The sequence below is a fragment of the Morone saxatilis genome, unplaced genomic scaffold, assembly GCF_004916995.1.
Source record: "Morone saxatilis isolate NCDOM2014 unplaced genomic scaffold, NCSU_SB_2.0 Contig23, whole genome shotgun sequence".
NCBI lineage: Eukaryota > Metazoa > Chordata > Actinopteri > Moronidae > Morone > Morone saxatilis.
The window spans coordinates 6,151,817-6,173,400 of record NW_023339796.1 but is presented as its reverse complement, the minus strand read 5'-3'; the positions used below and the strand labels follow the sequence as shown (position 1 = coordinate 6,173,400).

At 41.1% G+C, this 21,584-nt stretch overlaps 1 protein-coding gene across 6 annotated transcripts in view; it reads left to right on the top strand.

Annotated features, from left to right (window-relative positions):
- Positions 1-21,584, top strand: part of LOC118334671 (receptor-type tyrosine-protein phosphatase mu-like) — a 162,745-nt gene that overhangs the window by 845 nt on the left and 140,316 nt on the right. The window lies entirely within an intron of this gene.

Genomic DNA, 21,584 nt, shown 5'->3' with positions numbered 1-21,584 from the left:
GCACCGGAGTGTCACAGCATGTGCGCTGTTGGTTGTATGCGGCGAGGCGGTAAGCCAAACCGAGACCTACTGTCATTATTTCACCGTGAACTCCCCGTGAACTTAATTTATAGAGTCCCAGTGACCGTGCAGACATATGTTACAGCCACTTTAATGTGTGGTTTCCCGTCTGTGAATCATAATTGCTGGGCAGAGTTCTTGTCATCCCCGGTGTTTTTTATCCTATGTGCAAAAATAAGTCAACTTGTTTGGATAATATTAAATTCAATATTTCATACACCTCTACTGTAGTTTATATATGGCATTTTGAGTAAGTGCTCTACACAAAAAGAACGGATAGTTGATAAAATTCACATTGTTTTTTGTAGAACTGCCTTTTAATTAAATAACCTGGTAAAAAGTGAATCAAGCTCTTTTTTTGTGATTGAACAGTTTCCCTTGCATGGCTCTGTTTTCAGCTGGGAAAACATGATTCTGGTTGTCTCCGAAAAGTGTTGTGCTTTGTCATTTTTCTTTGCAGTTTCACTTTAAATTTGATGAATTAGTTGTTTCACAGTCTGATTGTTGATGCAAAGTTCCTCCATATAGATACCAACACAGCACTCCTGCATAAATTAATGATATTCATACATCTGCAATTCCATTTGCAGTAACACTATTCAACGCTGTGCGAAGAGAAAAAGTTGAGGGATTAGCACCAGATAGTGATTTGGCTTATTAGAATAACTGAAATAATAGTGCAGACTTTCACCATCAGTGTAATGGCTGTAGATTGCCCAAGGGGGCTTAACATTCAGAGTCTAATTTAGCCCCTAAAGAGGTCATTTCTGCTGTCTCCACAATGGAATTATCTATGTGGAAAAAGGTGCATTAGCCTATATTAATGCCAATCAATGTGCAGGCAGTGAACGTCCAGTCTGAGGGTGATCCATACTGCCAATACAATTAGGAGTTGCATTTAAAAACCTCATAAAAATATGGACTAGACTAGACCCCGTGTCTGAATGTGCTTAATTTTATATCCTGCTTAGACTAAGAGGGAGCGATGTGTGAGGTGAAGTTGTAGTGTAATGTGTGGCTTCTGTCGTAGCTGGATGCTGTGGGATTCAACTGATGCATTTTACAGAGAGCCTGTTGGGGGCAGCATGGTACACATATAATATGATACCCAGATGATGAAGCCAAGCTTCTCAGAGTGGAGAACCACGAGTCAGACACATAGATCAGGATTCAGATGCACTTTGGAAACTATTCGTGTCTGTGCTGTGACAACATTTCAGTTTGATCACAAATCTCATTTAATAAAACAACTTAGCTGGCAAATAAATAAAATGTTTTGCTTTATTTATGTGTCCACACTTTCTTTAAACTAATCCATTCATAGCAGGGATCTTTTTACAGAGGAGAACTGGCACATTAAGTGACGTACAGATGAAATATTAAAACGTTTTATGATAAATAAACAGTTTTTATCAAGCAGTATGAACACTGGGGGTCAATTTTAGTGACTGAGAACTCTCTTACCCCGAAGCTCAAAGTATTCCCAGTCCATTTTTGTGTGAGGTTCATCAGTCTTGCCCACTGGCAACCTCCGGACTGGGAGATTTATCGGAGTGGGCTGCACTGCATGGCTCCCAGTGGTGCTGGAACCATCGATAAATGTGCTCCTAATTGCATGAGTGTGTGTGTAAATATGTAAACCAGGAAGAAATCAATTGGATGTGTGTTCCTCTCTCTGGCTAGGTGACGGATTAGCCACACACGGATGGAGAGGTAGAGGCTAAATATGAGCCTGTGCATGTGGCTCGAGACATTTGTTATGGAGAGTATGCGATAACAGCTCATGTGATAATTAGATCACTGAGGTAACCAGAGTACCAGTTGACTTCAGTACACAGTATCAGCACCTTGTGACTGTGCAGCCTTAATTCGATCACAGTCCTTTGCAAGTATTTTAATTTACGCATAAAAAAGCAAAACCGACTCCATAATCAGGATTGCACTGTATCAGTTTCATCTCCTTCCTTTTGTGAACTTGTTTATGCACCTGGATATCTGCTCTCAGTAGTGGAGATGAAGTGCTCTTTTGTTGTTTTTTCCCCCCTCCCTGTTGCATTCACAATGCCCACTGGATACTCTAGGTTCAGAGAGAAAGCAAAAAAAAACAGCACTATAAATCACTTGTTGTGTATGGCCAGTGCTTCTGTTTTCTACATTATGAGGACTGCTTTTTTTCTAGAAGGCCTGGCCTTTGATATCTATACTCTGTCTTTTGACCGAGCACATTAAATTCCAGCGAGCTGTGCGCTTTGTTATGTTTACCACCTTTTCCAGCAGCCATAAAACCTGCCTCGTTTTCTGATAGGGGTGAGCCGTGTGTTGAGAATAATGCCCCTGCTTGGAGTGTAGAGCTGTAGTTTGTCATTGCAGAGTGACTGCTGCTGATAGTGTCCTGGTTGACCGATCCTGATTGCCATCCAAGCTGTGACTAAGGAGTAAAACAACACATTGGCTGCTTGCGAAGATAAACAGCACTTCATTTGAAGTCTGGCAATAATTTAGATAGTTTTTCACTCATGAAATGTTTCTCCCTTTTTTTTTTTGCTTTTTTTTGCTTTCTCCCAGCTGACTCAGATTTAATAGAGACTTTTCCAAAAGGTGTCCTGAAGGGTGGCAGTTTCCTTTGTGTGAGCCAGTGGAGAATGAAATTAAATATGCATGTGATTTTTTTTTTTTTGATGGCTTCAACCAATGTTGAAGGAGGAGAAAAAAAATGCTCCATGATGATTGATGATAGTACAAAGCGGAAAGTGAGGTGTCTACATTCTTCTGTAACTTTGCTTTTCAGACACTTATATTATGATGATAATGAAGGCGGTGGAAACACATGGATTTACTGAAGCTGTTCAAACACTGAGGATACATATGTGACTTCCTAGAATAGGGTCTGCTGGGTTTGTCAGCAGGGCTGCCTTAAGACTCATCACGGCTGGTAGACATGGGGGGGTGTCACTTTAAAAACTAAACTTTAAAAACTTGCAATATTAAGTGCTGCTGCATAGACTTATTATTCGTTTGAAGTGACTAGACTGACAGCAGTATTATCCATTTTTCACTGGTAGAGAGGTCTAACGTAACTCTAAAGGATGTGTAAAAAAAAATAAAATCACTGCTGTCTGATTTCAAACATTTCTTGGCACAGGACCCTATTTTACATTGTACCTGACATGTCGGTATCTGTGCATCTTAGCTTTATACCCAAGAACTGATAACACTGCAATGCCTAAAGGAAACACCCTTACACCCTTAAGACTTCAGTCTATGCTATCTGAAGCATCAGCAGCAAATGTCAGAAACTGATGTCAGTCCCTCCAAATCAAAGATCACAAACATTTTTCCAGACAAATCCATCATATAAGAAGAAGGTATTCAATATCTTGCTATCCTCGTCAGACTTATTATACCAGAATAAAAAAACATGTTGCATTCTGAGTAAAGGGCACACAGCTTGACACATTATTCAGCTTTGTTTCATTGGGAAAAGTCAGCATCTGTTCTCTGGAATTTGCCACAAGGCATTCTTGGAAATGTAGGAAACCGCTAGCTGCGATAAGGGAGGTTGAGGAAAAGTCAACCAAAAGAAGTAAACAACACTTCATCACAAAATAACTCCAGAGACACCCTTAACATCACAGATTGATGATGCATAGGAGTGCATGAGCAACCGAGGGTGGACTTTTTCATCAATTTAGGCAGCAGGTAACATAACCAGTGCGGATATTTAATCAGGCAAGAATCTGTCCTATTCAAACTTTGATCATTAGTAAAATTTGTAACGCTTTAAATGGGACATTAGCTGGTCTGTTAGTTGTCTGGGCTGTTTACAGCAGTTGCATAACTCTATTCACATAGGACATATTAATTCATTAAATGTTTGTGTTTTCATCAAGGATCAAGGATGTTCTTATTTGCTTCACGCTGTTACTGTGTTTTCCACTTCTTAAATAGTATTTAACTTCTGCAAAAACAAACTAAAAAAACTAATAAAAGTGGTATTATAGGATGGCTTAAGAAGGCAATGGAAAGTGCAGCCTGTTTGCACAGCAACAAATTTTTTGTTGTGCCTTCTCTGCACTCATGTGTACACATGGGATTTAAAGTGACTATGAGGTTAAAGTCCTGACTCTCAGCTTTAATTTGGAGGTGTTTAAAGATGAACAGGGCATGAAGTGTAGGCTTTTTAAAAAGTAGATCCCAATTTTAGGGCCTAGAAAATAATTGGATAAGTTATCATGAACTTAAGATAGGAAATTCCTTTAATAGTCCCACAATGGGGAAATTCCAATGACTTAAAGTCTTAAAGTCGTCTTATTTAATCCTTCAATTGCAAAGGTGCACTGGAAGGTGTATTTGTCATGTTGACATGTGCTTTAAACTAACTTGCCACATTATACTTTTGGGAATTTTACCTTTCCTTTAGTGAGTTACCCAGCTTTTTTGGTGCATGCATTTTAGATTTTGTTGTTTCATGATTGTTCCCCAGCTCCGTCCATGGCACATATCAAGGCTAACTGCAGTGGCCCGGCTTCAAATGGCCCATAGCTGCATGTCATCCCTTCTCTTTCTCCACCTGTCCTGCCACATGCTACTGTCACTATCCAAATAAAGCAAAATTCCCCAAAATATATATAAATATATAATAATAATAATAATAATCACATTTTATTTAAAGGCGGCCTCCTCTGGGACTCCGAGGACACCCGTACAACAACAAAAATAAAAACAGTAAAGAAACAAGAAACAGATAAAAAAGACACATGAGACCAGTTAAGTGGTATGCAGATTCCCTGAAAAAGGTGAGTCTTTAGGTCTTGACTTTGAAGAGAGAGAGTCCCAGGTTCCTTGAGGTCCGGTGGGAGTGAGTTTCCAAGATCGGTGGCAAAGAGCAGCTTGAAAGCCCTGCCCCCCATGGTGACGAGGCGGCGGAGGGACAAGAAGAGGTGGACAGAGGAGGCAGATTGAGGGAACGGGAAGGGGTGGCAATGTGGAGGAGTTCGGACAGATAAGGAGGGGAAAGGTTATGGATGGCCTTGAACGTAAACAGGAGAATTTTGTAGTCAATGCGGAGTTTGACCGGGAGCCATATATATGATTGCACCCCTTAGTTTTGCATTCTGTAAAAGGAATACCGTTAGTTCTCTGTCTGCATATATGGAGAACATACAGCCAGTCAAATCTTACATAAAAACACACCTCTAAACAACAACCACATTAGCTTATCTGCTAAAGTCTCCTTCTTATCTAACTTATTAACATGAACACTCATCTTGTGTTGCACCTTCGCTTGCTGCCATCAGTTTGCAGGCTAGATAGCTAATCATCTAACTGGTCAGCTGCAGCACTTTAAACAGCGTTAAATGTACCTGCAAATATCACTTTGGTCTGGTTAGATGCTGGTGTGGTCCTTATGTTTCAGACACACATAATCCATTGAGCATCCATTTAGATGCACCGGACCACTGAATGCTCCAGCTGGTGGGTGACGGGTCTCCTGCTCTCCATAGAAAATGAATAGGATCCGTCAACTTTACATCAGTCAACCGATCCAGTGTATCTGTACCGTTACTCTTTGATACCACTGCTAACAACACACTGTCTGCCCGTGACTTGCAGCTACAGCGCAGGTTTGTTTACTTTGGCTCTCATTCACTACAGTGTAACACCAGCCTGCCAGCTGCCGTCAATCAAACACAGACACGCTCCTCCAGCCAGCTCCAAAGACTGTTTTCTTTCTTTTAATAATACATAATATTAACAATATTTGTATAAAAAAAATATGCACATTAATTATTTTAGACTGCAAAATGGAATGACTAAATGTGACTTTAGTTGGACTTCTTGATCTGCCAGAGTGCCTGAGCAATGTCCCTTTTTTTTCTGTCGTCGTATTTAATTTTTTATATTTTAGAATGCTTTCCAAGCAATGACCCCCAGACATCGGCTGACACTTGTGTTACCCTCAGTCTGGTATTCAGCAAGTGAAACACATGATAATTTGGGCTGAGTTAGATAACTGACTTGCTTGGTCAAGAACATTCCACTGTTGACCATAAAAAAGCTTTCACTGTATGTTTGGGATCATTGTCTCGCTGCACTGTCCTAAGATTGGGGGACTTTGTATAAACAGGCTGCGATTGCTGAACTGAAATTAGAGCCCAATTTGAGGCTTAAAGCTTAAATTAAAGCTAAAAGCACTGAAATTAAACAATACTGTAAGGTTTAAGTGCTGGAGTACAGAGCCAATACAGTAACAAACATGTGACTGTCCAAAAGCTCATGGACTGCACTGTAAGTATGGAAATAGTTTCAATGCTGGCCTATGGCAGGCACTTTCAAGCAAAAGAAAGTGAGTAAACTCTTCCAACTTAAAGTCTACCAATATGATCATCATCTTCATATCCCTGGAGTGCCACTCCACATTCAATCATTAGCTGTTGATTTGCAAGTGATTTTATTTACATTCTTGAGAGGCAGTAATAGTTTGAAGTTCATTCTCGAGGCGGCTGATGTGGCTATGTTATCTGGGAGCGCTGCAACGGAATGATAATTGGCCTTGAGATGTGACTGTGTGAAGGATGCTGGACAAACAGAGCTGCTCTAATTATACACAGCTCCTTCTTCAAATGAAGAGGATAAAAGCTAATGAATCGCACACAGGCCAGCACAGGGGCTGCCTAATGAAGAGAGAGTGAGAGACAGAGAGGGGAGTGTTTGTGAAAGAGAGAGAGAGAGAGAGAGAGAGAGAGAAAGTGTTTGTGTGTCTAAGGCATGCTCCAACAATTCTGTGATCTCATCACCATGTCTTAAAAAAAAAAAGGGAAAAAAAGCCTTGGTAGAAAAACAACAACTTACTATGCAGCGGTTCATGTTTACAGAAGTCTGCATTCTTGTAGGTGGCTCACAGAGTCCAGGCACTCAGGAAAATTTCACTAATTAATGCTCCAAGGGTCTCAATTGTTATTAATGGTGACGAGAAGGAGGAGGGGAATGAGGGAGGAGTGGGAGAAGCAGTTTAAATCAGGACATTACAGTGTGTCGACACAATTGATTTGCAGGCCTCCTATCTGCATACTGGCGTGGATGTCAGCTCACTTTTATCCAAAAAATTTCCAAAAAACATCCTTCATTTTTTTTTAAAAAAACGTTCACCCCCATTTTCTTGAAATCTGTATCGGTGACCAAGACTGGGAGTTGCACCGATGCTTTTTACGCTCAGATTGAATTGACCCCGACCCCGAGACATTCCTCACTTATCTTCCAAACCTGCTGTTCAATCAGCTGGTTCTATTGAGCATTGTCGCCTATAACCTAGGGGTTATTATGTGGACTTGAAATTGATTCTGATAGAGCCCACTTTAAAAATTTGGTTCAGGTGAGCATGTAGCCTCGACCTGAAGCCTGAGGCTTAATTTCGAGTCTGTCAAATAAAACTCCCGCCACTGCTTTGATGCCTGAGTCATGTGGTCGAGAAAGTGCAAAGTTTCTTCTGTAATTTCATGAATAACTCAAGTTGCCTTCTTCACAGGACAAGTGCACTTGCTAACTTGGAGGAGACTCTGTTTCTTGCCAAAAAGCTGTCCGCGTAGGCTTGACGCTCCTCACACAACCGGCGGTAGTGTAGGTGGAGGAGGGGAGGCTGCTACTGCTGTTTCACCTTGTCTCCTGTTATTTATTAGGCTTCTGTCAAGTCTCAGGCAGTAGGCAGGTGTACATCCCTCCTCCCCCTCTCCCCATCCGGGCCATATGAGTATAACCAGGGGCAAAATTCTCCATTACTGTCAGTCTGAATCTGTTGCCGTCACATTAGCGCACGTCATGCAGTCATTAATGCATTAGGCCTTGTTTGAGTGCCAGTTATTTGCATTGGCTTTTACACTGTGTGTTTGCCCTTGTGCTAAAAGCTGCCTTGGCTGAACCTATTGACCATTTAACTGTTCAATAATGAAGCGATCCCTAAGGATGAATTAGGCCTCAGTGGTCCCGTTAAATAATGGTTATTAGGACGTGAAAAAAACAACATTAACTATCGTATACATTTTTATGGCCCTTTCAGAAGCACATTTGGCAACTTTCATTTACCTACTGTATGTTTTTATGTCGCTGCATCCTTCTAGCATATGATCTTACCACTAGCAGTCGAGTACACTATTATCCAGCCTTATCCTCCACTTCTTCCTCCCAAAGCAGAATGAACCTGATTATACTCCTATCGGTCACACTCTGGCGCCTATTTGGAGGCTGTTATCTGTTTGCGGTGGAGACTCCTCAGGGAAGCATACAGCCGATAAGAGACTGTTGTTCTGTAAACAGCGCTCTGACCTCCTCGGGCTGGGCTTGGCTCCTTTTCAAATGGGTCTCTTTTGTATTAGCCCAAAGCCCAAACCTCCGTGTGACTGATTCCCCAGGGGGAGGTTTTAATGGCATTACTGTACACTCCACACCACGCAGGGTGGTCACTCCGGAGCTGTCGGAGCCCGAGGGGGGGTGCCCATGCCTTCAGAAGCAGAGGGAAAGAGGGAGACTGAGACGCACAAAGATGCACTGTTGTCTCTTGCCGAGCGTTCGGAAAATGAGGGTGATAATGTGAATGACCCCTTTATGCCCCTAAAGTGGAAGCAGCTTTGAGGAATGGAATTATCTGATGAGACAGTGGTGTTTTCCTTCAATGTAGATCACCATTTCAGTTTGTGGCAAACCTCTTATCACAACATAAATTATATTCTCACTTGTGCTCGTCCGCCTGACAGTCTGTTAACTCTCTGAAATCTGTCACGAGACAAGTGCTGTAATGGATGGACTTGGGACAACTTGCTGGACAGTCCACTGTGAAGGTCGATCAGTCCCCTCCACCAACTTAGTTTTTAACACATTGCTTGTTTAATTTGCTAGCGTCCCTGAGCAAACAATGCATTGAAAATCACTAGCCATGGGCTCCCCTGCAGTGAACTGTTGTACTAAATCACTTTTGGTGTTAAACACTGCTTCATCGACACGGCTATTGAGACACACAGCTGCAGGGCCAGTGTTAAAGACAGAGCAAACACAAAACAATAACTGGAAAAGATGATGCTTGGCTTGAAGCTTGACTCCCACCCTGTAATCAGAGTTTGCCACGCTAAAGAAATTACAGGGCACAGGAGTCATTAGAAGTGTGGGTGCAGCTCGGCATTGCGAACGGAAACAAAGTTGAAAACACATGTTTTTGGAATAATGCACATCTGAATAAACAAACTGGTGAAAATCTGACAAGTTGATTGTAATGATAGTACGCTGCCGGCCGGGAGGATTGGATGTGATGTCTCAGAGACGTATGGGTATCAGGGCAAAAGGAGTAATTAATGTGGAAAGCCTCTAGCTTCAGTTGGTTTTTCAATAACGTTATCATTGGTCCGACCGCCTCAGCTTCACATATCATGACAAATAGCACTCTACTTAGACAAGTTAGAGCACAGTTAACTTCACATTATTGGTATATTTCTTAGAAAGTGTTAAAGTCAAACAGTCTTTGTTGAATTTCTTACTTCTAAAGTGGTTTGTCCTGTTGTCTTTCTGCACTCCATAGCCTCAAGAACTACAACTGAAATGCTCTGAACACTAATGTGAATATTTTTCTGTAGTGTGAATATCATTATCCACTGCTGAAGCTGTGGTTTGACTAAAATGCAAACATATCTTTTCCCTGTCCTACTAAGTCTTTGAGCAAGTCCCAAGGCTAACTAAGGATTTCCCTATTGCCATTCCCAGATCTCTAAATGGGGCATTATTCATAATAGGATCCCAGCTGAAGGTAGGCAGTAGAGACATTTATAAAAAGACAGGGACAAGAAGAAAATCTGAGTGACTAGATTTACAGCAAAAGCATGTATTTTTTTTTTACTTTTACTGTTTTGTCACCACATAAGTGTGTTTAACTAAATCTAAATATGTCTATATCTTATTTTCTTTTGCTTGTCATGGTGTTGGCTGTGTTTGGATCTTACCTTGTATAAATGAGTATCCTTTGCTAGCTAAATAAAGAGACAATATTTTTAAAAAACCGATCATGGCCTGAGCGTGATCACCACCAGACATGACATGTAGCTTGCTAGGTTTTTCTAGAGCAGACGAGTGTGAAGTTTTGTTTCAGATTTTCTCATTCTCTGCAGATTAAAAGGCCAGCTTGCCTTTTAATAGCAATTAAAAAAATCAATATGACTCACATTTTTCATCTATGTTGTCACTTAGGTGTATATTACAAGTAATTTAACAAATTGCTTGTGTTCCCCATTGACAGCCGGCACTGTTTTAGGAGTATATATTCCACTCTATTCTGCATCACATTTGTTAAACCCAAAATGAACCTGAAAATGAATAATTTCAACTCGAGACCATGTATTCAACCTACTCACGTTCATGTCAGTGTCATTTATTAATTAAATAATTTCATGTCTACAGTCAAGAATGCCACAATACTGACAGTGTTTTTCTTTTAAAATTAATTTTGTAATACTTTACTCAACTTGATACTGAAATTAGTGGGCTGGAAGTCGCTGCAGATAATTTCTTTAGAGCAATCAGTAGGGAAAACTTATTTGAACATATGAACGAGAGGAGAATTAAGTGTTGATATTGGTGAATTTTTGTCCCCCTTGGACAGGCCAGTGTGGCTTGTCTTTGGAGCAGCTCTGCCTTATTTAGTAGCTGGGAAGTTGCAGGAGCATCAAACATCGCACATCAGGCTTGCAGTAGCCTGGTGAGGCAGAGGCACACAGGCTGGTTTCAGAGGATGAATAATTCACTCCCATGAGCCCAGACTTCTTGCCGTGAGACTAATATTCAACAGCACCTGTGTGTCTAAAAAATCTCCCCCCTTCAACCCACCAGGTTCTTTTCCCTGAGGAAAACCTCACCCTTGCATCACCCCAGCTGTGCTTTCTCCAAACTGTCAGAATAGCACTGCCGTGGCTGGAATGACAGAAATGTACAGAGGAAACAGTGTACACTATGTTGCTGTGTGACTGGACTGGAAAAAAAAACTTATGTTCAAAAGTTTGAACATAATTAGGACTGGGTATCGAACCTCAATACTTTTTTGGTGCAGACAGAAAGGTGTTTGTAGCATAGAACTTTGAAAACATTCAGGTACTGAGTTGACATTGAGTTTATGGTCAAATTTGCTATCTTGTTACTTATGATTTGATCATATATTCCCTCAATTTAAATCAGCATTTTGCCAGATGAGAAAATAATCTCACCACAAAGGTCATTCAGTAGCTTTTAGGCAGTATTTGATCATATCATATAGTCTCCGTCAGCAGAGTTTCACCAGTTATTATTGAATTGTAGATGTTCAGATTTCCATTTTTTTCATGAGCACCTATTATCCGTGTTCACTGAGGTTCATGTGTGATGGGTGAAAGCTACTAAATGCACCTTGTGGTGAGAGTGTTTACTGCGTTTTCCGGGGTCAAAAATCATCGTTTTGCCAATTATTACATTTCTAGTTCTTGTGTGACTGCTTTTGGTACTGGTATCATTTGGCACTAGTATAGAACATTTTCAAACAACACATAGAGCAAACGCTGCTGATTAACTTCAGGTTGAGTTTTCAAATGTATTTTTTCTCTTTGGTTTTGTAGTCAGGTGTCATATTTTTTTGTTTTATGCATAACAATACCATAGCTGCCATGACTTTGGTTTGACATCACCACGTTGAATTTTCTTCCAGTTTTTTCCCTCTCTTCCTATCATTCTACATTTCATCATTCAGCCTTCATTTCTATAATTATCTGAACAAAAGACGCTCAAGCTTTGACAGATCGACTGCTTCCAAGCATGCGTGTGTAGGCGTTTGTGCACATTAACACATAGACTGTGTTTATAGTGTGTGCGTCTCTCACAGTGGCCACTTTCCACGAGTGTGCACTTGTTGTTGTTGTGTTGTTGTGCATAGCCATAGTGTTGGGATCTTGTGTCTGTGCCGTGCATGTGCTGTGTTTTCCTCCTCGTCCCTGTGTGTCAGGTAGCGGACCCATCTCAGGCTTATTATCAGGGATGTGACAGAAGGCGGCAGGCAGCAGCGCCGATGCCTTAATGAAACCTGGGCCCTGGCTAATTGGTGACACCATGGCGTGAGGGAATGAGAGAGGCAGAAACCAGACTGGCAGGACGAAAGGAGAGGACAGCGGGTCTGGCCCTCACACCAGTGAATTAAGCCCGTCATGTTCATTTGTAGAACACACAGAAGGAGAGAACACCTACACTGTTCTCATCAAAATCCTGCAAATGCAAACCTCCCCGCTGCTCGACCAGCTATAGCCCCGGTAACCATGTTTTCCTTTTAAATCTTCATTCATTATACCTTGTCAAGTCTTTCTTTTTTGCTCTCCCTTTCAAAGATCTAGGTCTGGCTGGAGTGAACACTAGCCCCCTTTCTTCTTGGTGCTTGGTTTTGTTATAAATCCACATGTAGTTATGTAACGAAGTGATTTGTGCTTGTTACACTTGTTAAGTGAAACTACTTTTGGAGGAATAAATCTTGCATTTTTCTATTGTATTTTTCTGTATGCACCCTTACTGCTACAGCCTTAGCTTATGTGGTTTGGTATGGCCAGTACTGTATGGTGGCTAATGTAAGTACTTTAAGTAGATATTGCTGCACAGCATACATTACTGAGTCAGTTCACTGACTTACCATTGGTATTAACTTTAGCATTAACCATTAATTGCCAGTTGTGGCCACAGGATGCATAGGCTCTCTCTAGAACATATTTTCTCATATCTAGTCTAGTATGTAGCCATGCTTAAAGTGTTGATTTTATTTGCAAGGTTTTTTATGGTTGTTTCTGAGATTTCTGCTGCCACCTCAGTGCAAATGGGGATGGATGGTTAATCCACAGACCTCCCTGGTACTACTTTCTACCAAAGAAATTATACAGAATCTGTAACATAAATGCTGAAGAAATTTCATATAAATATGACAGATATCTCAAAACCAAAATATCAATACCAAATATCTGCACACTTAGACACCACTAGAGGCAAGTCTGTATTATTTATGTAATTAACCAACCCTTTAAAGGACCATTCTTTAGGATTTAGTGGCATCTCGTGGCAAAGTTGGAAATTGCAAACATTTGAGCCTTCCAAAGCGTGTAGAAGAAACTACGGTGGCCACGAAACCCACGAAAAATGCAAAAGGCCCTATCTAGAGCTATAGACACATGGCGATTCAACATGGCGGAGTCCGTGGAAGAGGACCCACTACCTTTTTTCGATATAAATGGCTCATTCTAACTAAAAATTTGCAGGTGATTAAACGCTAATAAAAACATACATATGAATAATATATTCAGTGTCTGCCAATAGATCCTGCTATATGTTACACACTGGACCTTTAAGCTTAGACCAGATGACAGTGCCAGTGCCGGATGACAGTGCCAGGGGTTTTCTGTAGCTCTTCCTGCCTTGCCCTGGGCTGGCTGTCTGACCCTTCAGCCTCACAGTAAGCCAGTTTGGCTTCCTTATGTCCACGAGAGCTTGAGGGCTCCTTCCGGGGTGTCAGACCTGACCTTTCTCTGTTGGTAGGAGGAGTAACGTACAGTTGGCCTCTATTTGTCATGCTCCCAGCTGTGTTTAAGCCTCAGAAAGGACCACAGGGCCTACTCCAATGTTATGTTTGAGTAATAGCTAATGAGGTACAGTATGAGTTGTGTTACTCAGCTGGTCTCATACTGATACTGATGGCTGCTACTTGCCCCATTTATTTCCAGCACGAATCATTATCTGTCATTGAAATTTAGAATTATATAAGCCATTTAAAAGTTCATTATGAAAAATGACTTGCTCTAACATATAGCCAGCATTTCATTAAGTTAAAGAACTGTGCAATGAAGCAATTGCATTGCAGCTTAAGAAAGATTAATCCAGAGACTAAAAGGTGTTCCAATCCTTGTCTATCCTCTATCTTCACTGGTTCACATCTGAGGCTAAGCTTGTTTGTCCCATAAGATCGTGATGAAAGATCTAGGTGATTTGACCGTGTTGTTTTAGACCCCAACATGAAATGACCTGATCAAACATCCTCTTCGCTCATGGGCCTACAAACCACAACAAATCAGATTTCCTTCCACTTCACTTCTCTCCTTCTGACTCAAGTTACAGATTTAGCTCGAGTCTGTGATCTGGCTGTCCTCGACTACATTGGGAGATCAAAGAAGGCAAAAACATTTACATAAAAGATTATGTATGAGTTGTAATTAGTGCCTGCCTCAGCAGTGACAACAGAAAAATATGTGATTTTTGGCTGGAAGATGAAACGAAGGTAGGGTGAGATTTATAATAACCAGGTCTGAGCTTCAGTGTCACATTTTTAATTGAAGAAATCCCCAAAGATTGTCCAGCTTTTCCAGGAGCACCTGACAAAAAAAAAAGATAGATTAGGATTAGTCTTAATAATTTTTGTTAATGCATTCATGCACATTCATTTTCTCCAAGATAATTACGTGTTTTACTTTGATGGCTTATAATTTCATATGCCCAAGTGTGCTGCAACTCCCCTCAACTCCATCCTATAAAAATTGGGTTATTTCATCCTCCAAATTCTATTCAAAATCATCTGTAGTTGTCATATTACATCAAGGTACTACAATATGATTTAGAGTGAATGATGCAAGATTATTGCTTTGGGCAAAATGGATTTTTGCAATACTCTGGTACAGTGGGTTACCATATTTATTGCATGTGGAGAATTTTTCTGAAGATGTGTCAATTGGCAAAGCTGTAAGAGAAATCTTTTTAATGTGTCAGTGCTACAGCGTGTCATTAGAGGCAATTTCCTTGCCACAAAGAGGGTCAGTAGAGGAGGTCACATTGTTTTGTGTGCTCATTGGACTATTATCTAAAATTGTAGAAGAAGACAATTTTTGAAATTTCATTCTAATCGTTATAAGTAGCTTGCTGAGGTGGAAGTTCATCTTGCACACTTGTAAAAGGGTACTATTTCCAGAAATTAAATCGGACGCCCTCGGATGTGGGCACCTTATCTCATACTAATACACAAGCACACACACTATGCAACAGTGACAGTGGCGAGGCATAGAGGCTTATCCTCCTGTGGGAGGAGCTGACATTTACTCTGAAAATTCACCTTTGGTTTCTGCCTCTGGATTTATGATATCACTCTTATCTAGATTCCATCACAATTTTTCATCCCTGTTGTACCCGAGTGTGATTTTCTGTCATGGCTTGTAGGATTTGCCCCAGAGAGTTAAGATTGAGCTGTCTGAATAGTTTGGTCTTGCATGGCTGATGTGTCTTAAAACGTACGCAATATGTAATCATCATAAAGATATGCATTGACATTTTAGATGTGCGCATCAAGGCCTCTTGCAGTGATGTTGGACTGGGTGCCAGACAATCCGCTGGCTGCAGTGGTTGAACATTCAAACCCTACGCTTAATTAATGTTTCGCCTGAGTTGCTCCAATTCTGTCAATCCCTAATTCCAGGAGGGATATTATCCTTTGCCCGTTAATAAGTTTTTAAACATCTTTTCAATTTACTTGGGAATATGTTGAGATTTGCTTAACATGTTTAATATATCTACACCATTGCTCTCACAGGAGAAAGTCAACAGCAGCTGTCTTGCAGGCATGATTTTCCAGGAAAAATGTCTTAGCTCTTAAAGCTTGTCCTTCCTCATTTGTGTTCTTAAGATCAGATACTTAAGAGCTCTTTCCATGGCTATAAGTGGTCTCTGAATCAGAGATTATAGTTACTTTAGTAACTTTTTATACACCTAATAGTCTGAAAGCACATTTGTTGGAAGAGCCAATCGGCTGTCGGCTGTAGGTTGTCTAGTTTCTTGAAATGAATATCATGTAAAATATCTCCCACTCTGGGTCCAGAGATAGGCTGAATTCCACTCCAGTGGGTTTCCATGATGTTAATGCCCCCTAATATGTGGCAGCACACACTCCAATACTCGGTGTAATGAGGAAAACACTTGAAATACAGATAATTCCTCAAAACATGCATGCTCTATTAGACAGATCACATTTTATTGTTGTGAGGTCTGGACCGAACAGGGGATTTTTGGCCCGAGATCTCTTAAATGATACCAGGCATGGCAAACAAGCAGCAATAATCCTATGTTTTTTGTAGTCACTGCAGAGTGCTTTCACTGAGAGGGGGTAGGTTGTACAGTAGTAAGGTTTGTCAGATCATTTTTGGAGACTTTTTGTTTTTTATCTCCTAAAAACAAGTTTGGTTCATTTGATTATGAATTTGGTTTGTGATTTTAAGAATCAGCCACTTTGATCATTGGGTTGAAAGGATAATCTGATGCATTAATTTAGAACTGCTTATAAAATGTGACACACTAAGAATTGTGCCATTGACTTTTGGGCTTTAGGTAATTTACAGCCCAGTAGCATCACTTTATTTTTTTCAAGTCAAGTTAATTGATTTTTATATTCCAAAATCAACTTTATTTACAACATGTGACAACCTCTATTCTTTACACACATAATTTGGATAAGGTAAAACTCAGGTTGAAAGATGTTTAGGTCAAAATCGGGCTGAAAAGTTAACTTTCTTTGAAAGCCAAGCCTTCATTTTGTTTCAAAGGAATTTAAATATGTATAATTCAATGTGGAGTCCCCATGTGGAAAAATAAACACTGAACTCAACCTAAACTGGCCTAATTTAAAGCTACGGTACACCTCTAGATGTATTTTAACCTGCCAATCACCATGTAAATTATCACTGTGAAGCTCCTAGTTCACCTGTTGTCAAACTGGCAGAGAGAACCAGCTGTAGCCCACCCGTGTTCCCTGCGTGTTCACCTCACCCTAATGTTGCCATAGCCTGAGGACATGGCGTTTGCCTCCGGAGGCAGGGTATCTCCGGCGCAGAGACAGATCTACAGAGACAGGGAACACTTGGGAAGACGCATACCTCAGCCAGGCGCCTGCTGCCATTTAAGAATCTCACCCTGCTCTGATCTGACATTTCTGTTTCACCATCTCGCGTCCGACTCATCCCCCTTGCTCTGCTGCTGTCGCCGTAAACTTGTGTACAGAAAAAACATGGGGATCTAGATGTGATAGCGGGAAAGGAAAGCTTATTCCCATGCACAAACAGAACCTGTAGCCCCACAGCATATATGTCTTTGAATTGTCCTTCTTCTGCAGTCAGCCAGACTTGGGATACTGCGGAAAGTGCGATGCAGCCTTGCTCCCAAGGGAGAACAGTGAGCTTGATGAGCTCCCCGTGGCCCAGCCAGGTGCTTCTTTTTGAGTCACGGGGGCAGCGCAGATCCGCGGTACCACGGGAGGGAGGATTGACATGATAACATAGCCTACCAACTCCCTGTGCCACCCAGCAACACGGCCACACAGCTTAATCCTCTCTCCACGAGGGCAGAGCTGAAACACTCGTTCCCCTCCTCGCTCAATCCTGTGTCAAAACAAGGGGGTTTTGTCAGCCATGAGGGGTGTTGCATCCCTCTCAGTCGCTGCCAACGGAAGCGCTATTACTGCCTGCCAATGCCCCAGGAAAAAAAAGAATACCCAATATGCATATTATTCTAATACCAGCCGTCAGTGCCTGGAATTACTCGGCATGATAGCATAATGAATGTGGTGCCTTGTAGGTTTCTACATAAAGCTGTTCTGCCACTTGCATGAATAATTCATACTAGCCCAGAGGCAATGAATCAACCAGGCAAGAACTAAGAAAATTAGCCACCAATTAGTGTTTATTTATGGGGAAAGTGTGTTTTACTCTCAATCTTGGTGCCAAAAAAAAAATACATGCAAAGTAAAGTTTTGGCGACCCTCCTGACCTTGGGAATACAAACGAGCAGAAGGTTGTAGAGGAAAAGAGGGCTTGACTGTTGGATGAATCAGATGACCCCCATGTCTCCGCTGCCCCCCCCCTACTCTCTGAGTCTGGGTATCAGGCTCTCTGACTCCTGACGCAGGCGGCCTCCAGACATACAGTATCAGAGTCAGCCTCTCAAAGCAGACTGATTCAATCTCTCGGCACATGATATGTAAGGGACTTTGTTGACTGTGATGTGAGGTTTTAATGCTGCCACATGTGAGCTAAACCTCTGTCTCCTTGGAGCGTGCATCCCCCACCTCTACCATCTCCTCTAACCCAACCCCCCCATCCCTCCTGGCTGTTCCTAGCCCAGCTCACTGGCAGCTTGCCCAGATACATTGGTAGTCGTTAGTTGTCACTGGAACGATGTGACACGTCGCTCTGATTCGCAGGGACTGTTGTTGAACGTGATCATTCCTGCCAAGGAGAAGCCCTCACCGCGGATAAATGGACACTGAACAGCATGTGAACAGAGAGATAAAAATGGCAGAGAGAAAATGAACTAGTCAGCCTCGGAGTCTAGCCTGGCTTCTCAACACCAGAATCTTTGGGGCTGGTGAGCTTTGCAGAGGGGTTTTTTCAAACAAAGACAGATTGACAGTTTGTACATCTTCCTTTTTTATTACTGATTCTCCATTTATTTCTCGTTCATGTTTAAAAAATAAATAAAGATTTGCCTAAAGTTGAATTCTTTACTCTTGAGTTGAAAACTCTTAGTTTGTTTCTCAAGGTCAATGAGTGGAGAAGATATCTCCAGTCAATTCAATGAAAGACAAACAGACATGAGTGAAAGATGGGTTTTATAAGAATCAGACAAGCTGTCGACAGGAGGATAAAGAAAAAAAAATCCTGCCAGATATTCATGAGGATAACTCTCCAGCGTCTGCGCTCTCCTTTTCTTCCTTTGTAAAGCTTTGATTGTGAGGAAATATGCTGCTGTGGATGTCTCGTCCTTTTCATGAGCTCCAAATGTGAAGTTTTCAGAGCTGCAATGAGTCAGACATTGTGTTGGCCAGAAGATAAGGGAGGCCAGGTGACAGACAATGTTTCAGCTCCCTCTGACTTGTGGGATAAGCGTTGTTCATGTCAGGCCATTTACTTTAGTTTCTACATGAATAGGCTGAAAGGAACTGAGACTAATTTAAAGACTCTTAAGCACAGTTTGGACAAAATACAGTTGGAAGAAATAAGAATTTTTTTCACATATTTTTCACATTTTGTTCGGTACCTTAACTGGAGTCGTTGAACATTTATTAAAAATGTGGATAGAAATATTGTGGCTGCTGGCCATTGAATGCCTTGCATTCTCCTTTTGCGCTGTATTTAGGCTTGTGTTGTCTGTATGACAGGTGTGTCAGTATGCACCACAATCCTTTGTAAGCTGACAGATAATAGTGTACTACAGTGGCTGTAGTCCAGGGTTTGAATTATATGGTAGCTCCCATAGGAAGGGGTCTGAGCTCCCACGAAAGCAGTAAAGTCATACAACTGTGGGGGTCACTAATACATTACCAACAACCATTATTTTAATCACAAATAATGCGTTTTTTAAAGTACTATTTCTGCTAATACTGACTCAGTATTGACTACTTGCTTTCTATTGAAGTTACAACTTGCAAAAACCGACGCATCCTAGTGGAGCGCGACATAAGATTAGTGCGTGAAATAATAACCCCCACTTTCATATGAAACCAAATAGGGTGGAATTGAGGTCTCCCTTTGAGTGATCAGTCTCGGTTGACATATTTCAGACTATTTTGGAACTTTCCTGCAATATCACAGGGCAGTTTCAGGTTGTCCTGATCCTCACATTGATCCAGTATTCAATCCAACTTATAACACTTAACATTAATGTAGAATACTTGATACATTAAAGGTTCAGTGTGTAGGATTTAGTGGTATCTAGAGGTATAGTTGCAGATTGCAATTCACTCACTTCACCCCCGATTTTCCAAGCGTGAGGGAGAAACCACAGTGACCACGAAACGTGCAAAGAACGTGAACAGCCTTATCTAGAGCCACTGTTTGGTTTGTCCATTCTGGGCTACCGTGGCGGCGTCTGTAGATAAAATCGGCTCATTCTAATGTAACAAAAACACAAAAATTCATATTTTCAATTGGTTATACTCCAATTAAAACATACCTATGAATATTATATTCCATTTCTGCCAATAGACCTTCCTAAATGTTACACACTGGACCTATAAAGTACCATAAGCGATACTTTAATTTTAATATCTTCATTTTGTTATTCCGTAGTATTCTACTGCTTGAGATTTTCCGTTGTTGTTTATGGTTATTTTGTGATTTATTTTTTTCTTTATTTAAATCAAAGGTGTACGGATAGAGAGTGCCATAAGCTGTAGAAATTGTTAAAGCTTTGGAGACCAACTTGTGATTTTAGATCATATAAATAAAACTGTGCTTCTACCTTTGTGTCTGTGGACAGGGCGCTACAGGTTTATGGGAATATTCTGGAGACCCAGTTCCAGGGTATAAAAGGCTTGTGTAAACAGCTTAACTCAAATAAGACTTTAACGGCTCAGTGGCCCACAGCCAGGTTACTCTGTGGATGTTAGCATAACCACTACGTTGCAGCAGCCGCATCACCACGACAAATTGCTGTGGATTTCCTGAACGTGGTGATTAGAATAATTCTAAATTTTGACTTCTTGTAAAACATTTCTCCTGTTTTAGCTGGTTGCTGTCACATCTGGTCTTTCAGTTGAGCTGTAGTAAACTTGTCGACTTATTTCAGTGTCCCTATGTCATCTTCCGTGCAACGGAGATGATGTGATTCTGTTATGAGTCATGAATCACTGTGCTATCATGTCTTCTCCTGAAACTCCAGGGAGGACAGCTCTTGTCACAAGCCATTGTGGTTTGTTCCATCAGACGGATGTCTAAGTGCCTACGTTGTGTTCTCAGCCAGTAATTAGCCACAGCCCTACAACCCCAATAACACAATTATATCTAGGGCTGCTACTTTCCTCCACACCCACAGCAATAATGAATGAACTACAGGTTAATGAAATGTGTGTGTGAAATGGAAGATGCCTCTTGAAAAGTTTCACACATCTCATTCATTAAGAGCCGAAGCCTGAGGCGCAATCCACAAAAATGATCCAGTGCTAAATTTACCGCTTACTTCGCAACTTCTCACCTTAATCATTAGAAAATGAAAGCTTGTGAATGTCAAAATGAGGCACAGCTTGTTAATTTTATGCACAAGATGGATAATACATTTACGCTCCTATCTTTTTGGAAATACAGCTGAATGTTCATATTTTCCTTTTAAGGAGCAACTGCTTCCCAGGCGCCAGTTATCATCATCATATTCAGATTTGTCATGTAGAAGTTTTGGGAAGTTTGCCAACTCTCAATCTGTTGGATAAGTTTGTGTTTAGTGCATTGTTTGTTTGTGCATGCATATGATTTATCCCAAGTGTTAGTTAAAAGTTTCAGTGTTTGTGCTTCACAGAATCCATGTTTGTATTTGGAATAAGTGCAGTTTTAATTGCTGGAGATGCAAATTCATGCGCTTTCAAAGCCAGCAGGGTTTTTTTTTTTTCCTGTAGTGTCAGGTCAGCACTACAGATGGTCATAGTGTAAAACTCCTCGTCGGTTTTTCACTTAAACATCTGGGGGGGGGGGGGG